This window comes from Numida meleagris, chromosome 25, assembly GCF_002078875.1.
Source record: "Numida meleagris isolate 19003 breed g44 Domestic line chromosome 25, NumMel1.0, whole genome shotgun sequence".
NCBI classification, from domain to species: domain Eukaryota; kingdom Metazoa; phylum Chordata; class Aves; order Galliformes; family Numididae; genus Numida; species Numida meleagris.
Genome location: NC_034433.1, coordinates 3,068,770 through 3,082,761, shown reverse-complemented (window position 1 = coordinate 3,082,761; position 13,992 = coordinate 3,068,770). Strand labels below are relative to the sequence as shown.

At 48.5% G+C, this 13,992-nt stretch overlaps 1 protein-coding gene across 4 annotated transcripts in view; it reads left to right on the top strand.

Annotated features, from left to right (window-relative positions):
* The window catches only part of PLXNA2 (plexin A2), a 351,337-nt gene that overhangs the window by 165,048 nt on the left and 172,297 nt on the right, over window positions 1–13,992 (top strand). For all 4 annotated transcript variants that reach the window (XM_021377558.1, XM_021377559.1, XM_021377560.1 and 1 more), the window contains one exon: window positions 6,184–6,288. The gene's annotated coding sequence lies outside the window, so the exon portion shown is untranslated. The remainder of the gene's footprint in view (window positions 1–6,183; window positions 6,289–13,992) is intronic.

Genomic DNA, 13,992 nt, shown 5'->3' with positions numbered 1-13,992 from the left:
TGTTGGTGTGGCACTGCCAAAGGCCGAGGAGGGTCAGCCAGAAAGCAGACAATTACCTGTCAGAAGGGGTGAAAATGGTGCGTGGGTATTTTGGGGAAAGAGAGAGCGACTTTGAGTTATAGTCAGGACAACACGGATTTTTTTAATTAATCTTTCCCATCGCTGCAGGTTGAAATCAGTGTGACGGCCACGAGTTGCAGCTGTAAATCTTGCAGTTCTGATGTAAAAAAAAAAAAAAAGTCGTGTGGGTTAAGGAAAAAAAAACTTCTACAAGGCTTTTCCCTGTCTTTCTGAAATAGAAAAAGAAAAAAGAAAGAGGGTTAAAAGCCTGAAACTATGATTCTGCTCGGGATAAAGCATCAAAAGCTTCTATGAAGTTATCATTTAAAAAAAAAAATATAAAGATTTGAGAACAGCTTGGCCTGGAACAGTATTTCAGGCATGGCTAGCTGTTAAAAATAAGCTAATTCAGAAGAGGCACATTTAAATAAAAATAATGCATAGACATAATGGCGGAGATAATAGTTTTGAATGGGGAATTCTAATGACTTTGAGGGCATTTTACAGGGCAATTAATACACATGAAAATGCCGCTCCATTCAGCTGATGGAAAGAAAGGAAAATAAAATAAAACAGGCAGAAAGAGAAAGGGAGACGGTGGTGACTGGCAAAAATAGGGTTTGATTTTTCTTTTCAATGGGATCACTGCTTACAAACATAATAAAAGGGAAAAATAAGCATGTCAGGTTCTCTAATGCGGCTTGTAAAATCCAGAATGATTAGTTTGTAAAGAGGGGCAATTAGGCTCCTTTTGCATATGCATGTGACTTCTGGATGGAGCGGGGCTTTCTCCGCTCCCTCCTCCTCCTCTTTATCAAGCACCTAAAAATAACAGAGCCCCGTCGCCCCGCCAGCAGAGCAGTGGAAGGGGGGAACTCCCTTTAGCATCTGCTTTTTGTCAGCAGGTGGCCCTGCTCGGGGGGGGGAGGCCCCCCCCCCCCCCCGTCTGCACCACTGCCCTGTGCTCGGCAAGCAGCCCCTCCTGCTCCTGAGCCACGTTCTTCAAACGTATAAATAAATATTACATATGCTAACAGATGGTTCATTAGCCAGTTGTTATGGCAATCAGCATTTCAGCCAATTAAAATCCTTTCTCGTAGCTTTAAAAATGTCAGCGATGGGAACGGTGAAATGCCCAAAGAACGGACGTGTGCTGTCGCACGGCGCTGAAACAAAAGGCGTTTTCTGCAGGTTGGTGGGTAAAGGATGAGAGCAAACAGGGTGAGATTTATGAACCTCTGTGCTGCAGCGCTGGAGAAGCACGGAGTTGCTCAGCTCTGCGTATTAATTAATGGAAAAGCTTGTTGGCCTTCTTGTATCTCGTCATACAGATCACCTGGGATTTTGGTGGAGGGCTCTGAGCTCAGCACCGCAGGCAGGATCAGCCTGCTGCTCCACGTGCACTGGAAATCCTGAGCCTGTTTTCAAGCTTGCTCAGAATTCCAGGTTGGGCTGCTTTTGAAAATTCAGTGTTCCATGACCTACCAGTGCCGAGACATCCTGAGTGCAAGCTCAGGCTCCGTGGGCTGTCTTTGAGTTGGTATCTGAGTGCCAGAGGGGATGAGAACCCAGAGGAGCTCAGCTGGGTGACGTGTGTACACAGCGATGTGCATGGATCGATGCAGGTTCAGGCTTTCCAGGGACAGACCTCTTGTTCACAGCAGCAGGACGGGGCTCTTGTCCCTCTCTGTGCCACTTTTGGGTGGTGTTTGTTTGCCAGCAAGGAGCAGGATTGGGATTTGATGAGTCACGGGCTGCCCGGGGCTGGTTCTCCTTTTCTGCTCTGCGCTGCCTTTTGTGACCATTTAGAGGAGCAAAAAATAGCTCCCGCAGACAATCAGAACAGATTATTTTAATGAGAGCTCAAAAATGAGAAACCAGCGGCTCAAATTGAGCCTTTAAACATTTCTACACGCGTCTGCACAGAGCTGAGCAGAGCTTGAATCAGCAGGTCTGCAGCACGAGGTGGCTGCTGTCAGGAGTTGAGTTTCCATTCCCAGCAGCTAAACTGAACATCCCGAGTGAAGCTGCGTGCTCTCAGCAGCTCCATTTTCTGCCTGTAATTGTCTTTTATCTGCTGGTGTCGTCGGTGCCCGTCTTGCATCTGCTCGTGATTCACTCAGTGTCCACGTCAGAGAGGGAAACAATCATTTTTCCCATATGTGCTTGAACAGGCAGTAGGTAGAATGCAGCTAATAACCTTCCGAAGCTCCTTCACTTCTCTCTAGATTGTGTCCGCTTTTCTGATGGGCATTACATGCTTATTAGTTCTCCTTTTCCTTTTTTTCTTTTTTCCCTCCGTGCTGGTAATCCTTTGTGTGCTTCCAGTTGAGTTAGACCAGGAGCGGGTCAGAGCTGCAGGAGGCTTGTGCTGGCAGAAGGATTGTTTCCTTCAGTAAGGAAACCAGTGTCCACCTCTGCAGCCCATGCAAAGTGCAGCACTTGGGCACAGGGCTCTGCACTTTGCAGCTTCTGTTCTGCCTCTGAACTTCTCCAGTTTTCCACTATTTTCTCTTTTTTTTGACTGTTACACAGCAAACAACATGGATGCGTCCTACATTGCTTTTCCTTCCAAGACAGCCACGTAGAACCATAGACTATCCTGAGTTGGGAGGGCCCCATGAGGATCATCACGTCCAACCCCTGGTTTGAGCTAACTTCCACTGGGTGTGAAGTTTCTACCCCTACAGTTCCAAAAGTTCAGAGGAACAGCCCGGTCTCACAGGAGCACTCTTTCCCTCTGTTTTTTAAGGTGGATTCCTGAGTGGGGTGCATGGCTGGCTTCAGATGTTCAGTCTGCAAACAGAGGGATTGCTCTGACATAGCACTCTGTCTTTGCTGCATTATCCAGGGCACTCTCTACCACCTATAAATATATTTTCCCTTGCTTTTATTTCAAACATCACTCGCAGTTTGTGAAGACAGTTCCAAAAGCTTCAGAGCTTCTTCTAGATCGGCAGGAAAATACCACGGGTACTTGTTTAAACATCAGAAAGGTATTAGCTCAATTTCTCACTTCAGTGCTACCAAGAGTGTTTAGGCCCATTGGGCATGAATTTAATTTTCTACAGGCTGCAGAGAGGAGGAAAATCAGCCTCCTGATCTTAGCATTAGCTCCTTCTCATCACCTTCCCAAGGCTCCAGGCTCCAAGCGGCGCTGAGATTGGAGTCAATGCCCTGAGCATGTGGGTGCTCTCTGTGCTGTGTTGGTGAGCAGCACTCCCTGCTCCCCTCCAGCAGGAGGAACACCCGGAGGCAGCAGGTTGGTGCTGGCAGCACTATTTCAGAGGGGTTAGAGCAGCAAAGTAGCCCGTGCTGAGTAGTGCCATGCAGGGAATGGCAGACAAAACCCTGCCTGACTTCTTCACAGCATTAAGTCAGAGGGAGTAAAATAAGGTTTTCAGTTCTTAATAGTGCGTTAAGGACATGTTTTGTCAACAGCCATGAAAGCAGGCAGAATGCTTTTAAGGCAGTTTGTTGGCTTGGTTGGGTGTCTCAGCTCTCAGTGCAGAAGTGGAGTGAGGCTGTGAAGGCGTCAGGACATCTCCCAGCTTTTTCCAAGGGTATAGGAATGTCAATAGTCCTTGTCGCACATGGGGGGGGAAAATTGCCTTTTAATGGTCAATAGTAATAACCAGTCTGTTTAAACTTTCATGACTAAGGTATATACAATCTATGGCCTATGAATTATGCACATCCCTCTGGAGGTAAGGAGGTGGCCTTGGTCCCCAGCCCACTTCTTCCTTCCCAGCTTCTCTCTGGATGGGGATGTGCCCACTGCCCATCCTTGATGCCAGCGGGGCCTGGCGAGAGCAGTACCTCTGCTGGGACCCGATACAGGCAGTAAGTGCCATAAAAACATCCATTTCATAGCATTTTGTACACACTTCAAAAAATATCTCCATCATCTCCTTTCCACTTCTTTGTTGCCCACGGAGTGTGGCCATAAAAGGGCCATATATTTCTGAGAGAATTTCCAGCTGTGACTGCGGATGCCCAAACATCTCTAACAGAAATGCACTCTCGGGTGACTTAAAGCCCAGATTTAGAGGCTGTGCTGAGGTTCAGATAAGGCTCAGGAGAGCATCCAGAAATTACAGATTCCTTTCTGTCCCCTGCCCAGACGTTGGGTCCTTTGAAGTGTGCCCAGGGCTGCTGGGCAGGAGATCAGCTGGGCTGAGATCAGAGCCGCAGGGAGAAGTTCTGAATGATGAACAGAGCAGTGCACGTTCATAGGAACTGGGGGGAAAAAAGGCAGATCCAGTGCTGCTGGCCCACAGTTGTTATGACAAAGCTTGCGGAGTTTCACAGGGAACGAGGTGCGGTTTGTGATGCCTTGTGTTGCAGAAGAACCCGATCAAGGTGCAGGACAAGGATCTCGGTGACAGTGAATAATTTTAAAGTAGAGCTGGAAGGGAGAGGACCCACACGTAAAGAGGAGATCACAGAAAGCAGAAGGGATAGACTTTGCTCAGTCAAAACTCGCAATCCTGAGCTTCGGGTTGACTTAGAGGGTTGGCTGAGAGGTACTGGGGAGGAACTCACTGTGTGAGGGTGATGGATGTGGTGCTGCAGGGGAGCCCCTGCGGGTGTGAAAGCACCAACTGAAGGGTGATGTCGAATTGCTCCGAGGTGTGCAGAGCTGAGAAGAGCGGGATGTGCTGTCGCTGCTCCCGTGGCTGAGATTCTGTGCTGGTGCAGCTCCTCTGTGGCTGCAGCAGGTTCAAGCCTTCCCCTTTGCTGCCCGCAGCTGCTGCTGTCTCAGCTGCTCGCCCACATAGAAAGGTGCTTGCAGGAAGCTGGGAGGGCGGAAAGTCCTTACGGGGCCGTAACTTTTGTCTTTTAAAAGTAGGACGCTTTCAACATGGATCCGCATTGCTCATAAAGCGAGCCCCCAAACTATCATTTCATCTCTCTGCCAAATCATAATCCTCTTCCAGCTCCCTGGGGTTCTGCCGGAGGTATTTGATTTTTTTTTTTTTTTTCCCTCTGTCCCTTTCTTTTAAAACCCATTTCATTATCAAATGGCGTTAGGGGAACTGATCTGTAATGAGGAAGCTGGCAGAAGTCCCAGAGTGATCAGAGGGGCTGAGATTCACCGAGGTTAAGCTACCGCTCAAAAAAAAAAAAAAAAAGTTGTAAGTAATTAAAATTAATTAAAAATCATTAAACAAACCTTCGTTCTCGCCACGCCACGTGCTGCTGAGTGAACTGCGGGCCCTGCTGCTGGTAGGGGCTGCGATGTGGTGGTTCCATGCTGAGCAGTGGATGCAGATTGCCATAGCCCTGCTCATAGAGTTGGTCAAAGAGCGGGTTTGTGTGAAGGTGGGGCCTCGTGTGGTCCTCCACGTAGGGCAGAGCTCTTCTATGTCCTTTCTGATGCTGCCCAGCTTCCCTTGCTGACCACAGGACATCAAATTTAGCCTGTCAGGACCTGAATCTGTAGCTACCAAGGGGCAATTTGTTCTTTCCTCTCAATGTTACAAGCATCTTTGGTCCTAAATATTGAAGCCTTGCTCTCACTTGGAATCTCCAGGCACTCCAGCACTACAGGCACTGATATTTCTCATACTAAGCCACACTGCTCCTTCAGAGACATGCTTTGTATTTACTTGAGCAACTCTGTCTCATTGAAGTTTACAGAGGGGACAGGACCATGCTCAGGGCATCCCAGCCCTGCTCAGTGTTCTGCATGCAGGGCTGCTTAACACTTCACAGCAACATCAGGAATGGCCAGGGCTGTTTCCTGCAGGCATCTGCAGAAACGTACCCTGCCACGAGAGCTGTGCAAACATTTGCATTTCTGAGGTCTTTTGCCGAGAAGAAATAATCCAAACCCACAGAAACGTTGTCACTTCTCTGCTGGCGTGCGAGGGTGCGGGGAGCTCCTCGTGCTGTCACGCTGTTTGACAACTCGTGCACCACAAGTGACCCAAAGTTTAAGCTGTCAGCGTTGTTATCACGTTCAGGAATCGCTTATTCCTCCACTGCTGCTTCCTGTGGCCTGCCCGTGCGTGGAACCGGGCGGGCGATTTGGGCCCAAGTGAACGGCAGCGACAGTTCCAGCTGGGGAGAGGCCATCACCCAGTTTCCATGGTGACCGAATTACCTCTTTCGTTCCAGGTCAGGAGGTTAAAATCATTGATGAGGACTCTCCAGCGGGTGGTTTTGCATCTCATCTCCCCACATTGTCTGCTCCCAGCCCCGGGGAAGACGACGTGGATTAAGGTACCCGCGAGAGCGGCTAATTGCAAAGATAGCTGGGTGCTGTCAGCATCTCCTCCCAGTTACAGGCAACAAACGGTCGGTCCTTGTTGTGAGCGCGCTTCTGGTTTTGTTGTTTCTTTAGGAGACAAGCGGCTGTGTACGGCTTTGGGTTTTTTTCTGCCCAAGTGTAGTTTAATAAAGGAGGCGCAGAGGGTAGATGGATGTGTTTTTGCAGTTAAACTCTATCGATGTCTTCTCGCAGGTAGGGAAAATGAAACAAGAAAACAAATAACGCTTTGATAGATTCACGCCATCTGCATTTAAGAGTGCCACTACAGAAAGCACAATAACACTTCATAACTCTCTCACTACACAAAGCCACACTGGGCAATGCTACCGTAAATTATTTCCTCCTGCTGCTACGTTTCAGATTCCTTATTTTTCAGGATTTCATATCTCTGGGCCTTCTCATATCGCAGCAGTCTGGGATTCAGCGCATGCAGCAAGCCAGGCTAAACCCCGTATTCAATTCTCAAAATATTAGTTCAGTCCTCAAAGCAATATTTGATTTATGGGATGCTAAAAGAATATAAATAATTTCTTCTTGTTTTCACTGGATCAGTTGCCAGATGCAAAGCTAGAAATAAGGGATAAAAGGTCTGTGCTTGCTGTTGGGCATAGAAATCCTTTAATGATTTATTAATGTCAGCATCTTTACTTTTCATACAGTCCATACTTCTGTACGTGTCTATTTATTTTGGTGCACAGTCAAAGGTCAATCTTTGCGAAGCAGGCAGGAGGATGTTTAAGGGTGCCCAAGAAACCTCAAAGTGCTCTTCAGATCTGCAGCCCATAGGTGCTCCTCTCCTGCCTGCAGGTGTGGGGTTATGGGGCTGGGTCAATGTGGTGTCAGTGCAGGAGGAGCTGTAGTGCAGTGTTGGTGGCTGGAGCGTGGCTCGGTCTCTTTGCTGGAGTCCATTTGTGCCTATGCAGGAGCTGCAGACAGCACTGCAGGTCACTCTGGGCTTGTCCCCATACAGCTGCTCCTGCTTTAGCACCTCCAGAACCACCTCTGTGTTTTCGTGGTTGTTTATTCTGTAAAATTACAGATGTACAGCAAGTAATTAATGAATTGGGTTGCAGGTTGTTATCCTTGCCTTGGCTCGAGCCGGGTAACATGTGCAGGACAGGGGCTGGGGGGGTCCCCACTGTGGTGTGCACAGAGCCAGCCTCATTGGATGTGCAGAGAAAAGGCACATTTTGAGACTGAACTGAGTGCCACGTGTGACCTCTGTAGAATGGAAGTTACACTCAAAAGGGAAAGAACATCCCAACCCAATCTCTCCTGCCTCTCAACTGCCTAAGCCCCAGAAGTGGTATTAACCCGCAGCTAAGACACTGAAATGCTCTTAGTTCAGCTCGGAAAAGCTTCTTTGCTCATAGTCGGGGATTTATATCCCCTGGTCCTGGGGAATGGTGAAGCATTCTGTTGGGGGGCAGAGGGCCGCCTCTGCCTGCAGGCACAAAGTGCTGTGGTCTCAGCAATTGGTGCTTCCTATGGGGGTCTGGTGCCCGCCCTGCTCTGAGCATGGCACATCATCACGGGGAGCACGGAGATCCCCATTCCTTCCTTGGGATGTAATTCACTGAAAGTTCCCCGGGTCAGGAAATCGGCAGAAAATATGATTAGCTTACGATGAGCTTAGCATGTAAGTGCACGTACAATAAAAGCTTGCGTCCAACTGCATTCCTGGATTAGGACTCAGCCTTTAGACTTGGTGCTGCAGTTGGTGACAAAGGTCTGCTCGAAGGCAATAGCAGAGACATTTGCTGGGACCCAAAATCAGAAATGCCAGAAAACTTACCAGAAAATGAGCAAGTGGAGAACAAATGGCAGTGTTAGCAGTGAGGAGCAGATAGGAAAAGAAGTGTGTCTGTTGTTCAGAATGGAGAGTACTGCGGTATGTCTGTGTCCTTTGCCGCGTTTCTTGCCTGGGTTAATGGCGAACCTTCTCACAATGAACTTCTCCAAGCAGATTCTCTACCGAGGGCTGACTCAAGCATTATGTCTTCTTGAAGGACACAGGGGTGTGTTATCACTCACATGTGAAAAAATGCAGAAGTTCTTTTCGCTTTATTGAGTGCAACAAAGGAAACTGAGGGAGAGGAGCTCTAGAAGCAAGCAGAGCTGTCATCTGTCCGTAGTCGAGCTTCAATGGAAGATGCACGTACAAGGAAAGGAAGAGACGTTTTTTAAAAACGAATTGTATTTGCAAAACATTCAGTATCTGCAAAAAGCATGGGGAAGAATTCTAATACAGAACAGCCCAGTCTGACAGCACAGCTAAAAACCTATTGAGGTGGGAATGACTGTGTACGCTGCTAAAAAAAAAAAAGGCCGTATTCAAATGAAGAAGTCATTCTTTTTTGTCGTGGCAAAACTCTTCCTTGAAGTCAGGAGATTTCCAGCAATTTATATAAGTTTTTTTTTTTCTGGAATAAAAAAGTCTTTGCCTATAAAGCACGGGGCCTTTTAATGGGAGTTGTCGTCTAAATAATTTCATATCGTCAAGCGAGAAGCTAATTTCTAAGGAAAAAAAAAAATATACACAGCAGCTTAAAGTCTCAGATACAGTGACCCACAAAATTGCTTATGAATGTGCTATTAGTTTGAGCTAAAAGTTAATAGAGAAGCTGACTGGCCTTAGGGGACTCATAATAGGATACTAAGCCCTTCTGCTGTAGGGCAGTGTTTCAAAATTGGTCTGAGTCCGCGGCGGGTTGGAAGAAGCTCCGCGCGGCGGTTATTTGTTGGTCTGAGTGAGATAATGGATAGATGAGTTGCAGCCTCATTCCGAGTGAAGCCCAGATCCCGAATTATCATGTTCATTATAGAAATGCTCAGAGGCCACGGAGGGTGCCTGGCTGTGTAATTCCTGGGTGCTGTACAAGCCTGTACCCCAGAGCGCACGCAAACCAGATGTACAGAAATAAATGCCATGCTGCACCGCGGAGACACTGCGGTATAACTAAACCCAGGCACGGGCTCCGCAACCCCCAGCTCATCTCCCAGTCTGTCTTTCTGCCGCATTTATCCCTTTCATTTATCCCTTTTGGCTGGAGCTGTGCAGCTGGCCTCATTTCCAGCCCTCGCCAGGACCTCAGCGTAGACACGCAGGTTTTGTGCGTGAATGTCTCCGTAAGAATTTTCCCCTCTCCCAAAAGGAGCACTGCGCTTTGCTGAGGAGGTTTTGCAGGCGGTGCATCAAACGGGGGTCAGGAGTTAATTTCCTCAACGTTCATTTGAAATTGTCCTGCAAATTCACGCATTGACTTTTTAATGGGAGAATAAAAACTCTTCCAGAAGAGGCAGAGCTCGGTGGGTTTGGTGTGCGCGCTGTGCTCCTCCTTTCTGCAGTAATTTATCAATAATTCCATTGCTCAGAGGGCTTTGGAGTATTGGCTGTGGAGCTTTAGCACAAGCAGGAAAAAAAAAAAGGATTAGATTAGAGGATTAGACATTAGACATTTATATGAATATGAATGGTCTTTGCAGCTACATCAGCTAGGAGAAAATTACACGGAGCTGATAATCTTCATGCTTCAGGGCGTAAGCTGATCGTGAGAGCTGGTCACGTTATTTGTTGGGAGCCATTTATTGGAGGAATTCAGCCCTTTTTTATTTGCGCGTGGATCGTGATTTTTATGAAGGCACTCCTTATCCAGGTCTTTATGGCAGCATTTGCATGGCCGGGGCTGAGCTGGGAATGGTTTATCACGATGTGCAGTCGGTCACTGGAAGCACTCAAGGCCAGGCTGGATGGGGCGTAGCAACCTGGTCTAATGGGAGATGTCCCTGCCTACAGGAGGGGGTTGGAACCAGATGATCTTAAAGGTCCCTTCCAACCCAAAGCTTCCTATGATTTCCTTGCTAGGATTGAGTCTTCAGGACTGGAGGTGAGAAGAAGACCATCCTGTGGGTAGCAGCAACCTGTATCTACCCGAGTCATCATTCCTATGCATCTGTGAGGATAGTCCCCTCTTGGCACCTTTCTGACCTGCTGACACAGAAAGGATGGGAGCAAAAAGGGGGAAGAGATCGATACATATTAAAAGCAAATTAAAAGACGTGCAAAGGTCCAAAGCACGTGGCTGAAAATCCATTAGCCGTTGATTTATAGTTTTGTGACACAGGCTTGTTTGCTGCGTGATAGAAGAGATCACAGCATCACCTTCCGTGGTCTGCTTGGAGAGGCTTGCAGGACCACAGAAAATCCTTAATTTAGATTGAGTTGAGTAAATCCTCGTGTGTAATTAGACAGGGTTTCTTAATTGTTGTCTAGCAGTGCAAGGGAGGTGGCTGCTTGGACCCACTGCCCATGGACCCTGCTGGTGGTGGGTGGCAAAGAAGAAGGAGAAGCTGAGAGTGGGAAGTGCCTCTGGATGCAGCGCTCCAGCCCATCCTTGTAGGACATGGCTGCCCAGGCACTGAGCGTTGGGTGTCAGTGGTGACAGCAGCACTGTTTGCTGGTTCCACTGGAGCCTTCACTAAATAGCTCTGAAATAAATCACACTCTGGTTGCAAAAAAGAAAAAAAAAGGAGATGCAAGCGACAGTTTTCCTAACACATCTGGGTTGATTCCCAAAATATTGTGGAGGAGGAACCCGTGTGACTGTGACTTTGCAAACTGCCACGTTCTGCACGTCCCCTCGGTGAAGGCAGCAACCGGGTGCCCAGACAGAGCGGTGCCTCCGGACTGAGATGCAAAGTAACACTCATGGGAAGCACAGCCCTTGTTGTGCATAGCAGTGAGCAGGATGGACGCTGCTCTGCGTGTGATGGCTCAAAAAATGGCGGGTGAAGTATTTGGGCAGTGCACCGCAGTCGTAAGCTGGAGCCTCAGCAAAGGCCAAGAGGTGAGCAGAGCTGTACATGAATTATTGAGGAGGAAATGGGAGACGAAACAAACAAACGAAACCTTCTGCACCTCCATAAATCCTCGGCGTGCTCGAAGCGACAGCACTGGTGCCGTTGGTGTCTTCCAGCAGAAAAAGGACTGCGCAGCACTGGGAGAGGTCCAAAGGGCAGCAGCAGAGGGGTCATATGTGCTGAGGGGATGCTTTGGAGAGCAGCGCTACACCAGACTCGTACCTTGGGGCAGAGGGATTGGTAAGGATAAGAAATAAGTGCATTGGGAATGATATCCGTTAATGCTCAGAAAGCAAATATTAGCAGACACCTGCTGAAATGCTCTATCAGCAAGTCCTAAGCAACAGAAGGAAGCTGTTTTTTAATACAAGTTGCAGTGACGTTGCGGTGCTCCCTGCCACCGGGTATCCCAGGTGCTCACAGCGTAGATGGGTTGGGAAAGGGATGAGGTAAATTCACGGAGCCATCAATGAGCGCTGAGCTTCGGTGCAGGTGGAAGTCTTCATGTGGAAGAGAAATTGGTGGGAGGGGAAGGAAAACAAGGCCGGGTTCAGCCGGTACCTGGAGATCTTAACGCTTGCGGGCTCGGAAACGCTCGGCTGCCGCGGTGCTGCGAGCGCAACGGTTAACAAGAAGAAAAATGGGGTTTCTGCTGCTCCACAACCTGCTGCCGTCACATAAATTGAAACCGACAGAATTACCATTGATACAAATTAAAAACAAATAAAAAGGGTACACAGAACTGATTCTCAGAGTTCAAACTCCATTACCAACTGATTTACTGTGCAGTGACCTGTGATTGTTTGCTCTGAGAAAGTACCGTGCTCGGATCCTATCGGCCTCGTGGCTACGTCTCACACCAGTCAATAAGCTATTTAATTTAATGGGAAACCGTATTGACGGGCCTGGAATGCAGCTTAAAAAAAAAAAAAAAAAAATGGGAGAGAAAAAAAGATACAGCTGCAAAGAGCAGATAAAGTCTTCAACTCAGGGGTTCACTCTTTGGGTGTTTTCCCTTTTGTTATCTCATTAATTAAAGTCCCGAGAAGTCTCAGTTGGATTTGGGAGCGTCAAAGCCTGGTGGGAAGGTGCTGGTGGTGCGATTACCGCGGGGATGGCGTTGGGGACATAGGGGGAGGTGATGCGGGGTGCAATGCGGTGCCCCGACCTTTCCCAATAAACAAATGCACCCAGAAATGAAGTTGTTCGGAAGGAGAATCTGCCGGAGGAGGGGAGGATGCCAAACTGCTTCAGCCATCACCGTTTTGCTGCTGCATCTGAATCGGTTCCGGTGGGATCTGGTGTAGGGCCAGTACCCGCTCTTACTGCGGTGGCTTTAGGAGTTTGTTTTGTGTTTCTAGCAGTGTTTACTGAAAAGAAGCTGTTTCCAGCACTCTCAGTTGGTACAAAGGACACAGGGTGCTGGGGATGTGGCTTCAGGGGATGGCCGTGAGGACAGGGACATGGGAATGTGGGACACAGCAGTGACCCCACTCACTGCCCCTGCCAGTCACTAACACGTATGTGGCGTTGTGATGTCTACTAACAGTGGTTGATTGTTCTTACCATCGTCATGCTAAACACTCATTTAGATATTTAGCTTTGCTTTTCCTGAGCGGGCACGTGGCTGCTCCTTCCCACAGCTGCTGTCATTTCTGTCTGTGAATATGGACACGCACACCTGCTTATAAATCAGTCCCAGGGACCGCGGCGGTTTCCTCCTTGTCTGGGTTTGGAAGCGGTCCTGGGGCACAGCAGGGACGGGAGCACGGAGCAGGGAGCAGCCCCTGCTGAGCACCGCCGTCCTTAGGGCACGAGCTAACGACCTGATGGCTCCCCGCTGCAATTTCTATGGCAACACTCCGAGCTTCCAAGATGAAAGTTGCATTTGCAATGTCACTCACATCTCAAAAAGGAAAAAAAAAATAAATAAATGTGCATGCGTGCATGGGCACACACACAAAGCGTTTGGTGGAGATTTCTAATTAGGTGGCACAGCAGGGTTGGTCTGATGCTGCTTTTGAAAGGGAGAAGTTGGCCAAGAAAAGAGCACAGCAAAATGCAACGTGGGAGAGAGGGAGGGCTGGGCACAGAGGCTGTGCTGGGAGAACGGCTGCAGAGCTCTGCTCCTCCCTCCAGGTCCTGCTCCAGTGCCTCCTGGCACTGCAGTGGTCACTGCAAGGATCCAACAAACAGCTGGAAGTCAGGAAATTCAGACTCAGACCCGCAGGAAAGAGGAGGGGAGCCTTAAAAAAAAAATGAGAACGCTTGGCAGAGCTGGGCTTCTGGTTTTGAATTGCCCTTCCGAGGGGCTGCCCATTCCGGGTTCTGAATGTGCCTGAACACAGCGGCACGGCTCAGCTTCCACCTTCATTAAAGTTCACTGCCTCCTTGGAAATGAATTCCCAGCTGACAAAGCGAGATGTCGATGCATAAACTTCAGTTGATTGCTTCAAGTTTTCTGTACTTAGTAGCCTGTAAAGAAAACACACATTTAAGGAAATTAGAGCTGCAAGACAAATGGGGTGGAACCATCAAGAGAAGCAGAAGCTGGAGATAATCCGTGTTTTAAAATATTGTGGTAGCTTTGCAGGGTATGGAGGGAGCAACATGATGCATTTTTTATGCAGAGGACTTGGAGCTGTCTCATAGCTCTCCTCTCCAATGACCGGGGCGGCTCAGGTTGCACACAATGGATACACCCAAAGGGACATCTCCATTGGATTAAATCCAGTGGGTGCAGATGTGCTGACCTGGACAAATCCCCAGGTCTGCTGCTTGGACCATGCTGGGGC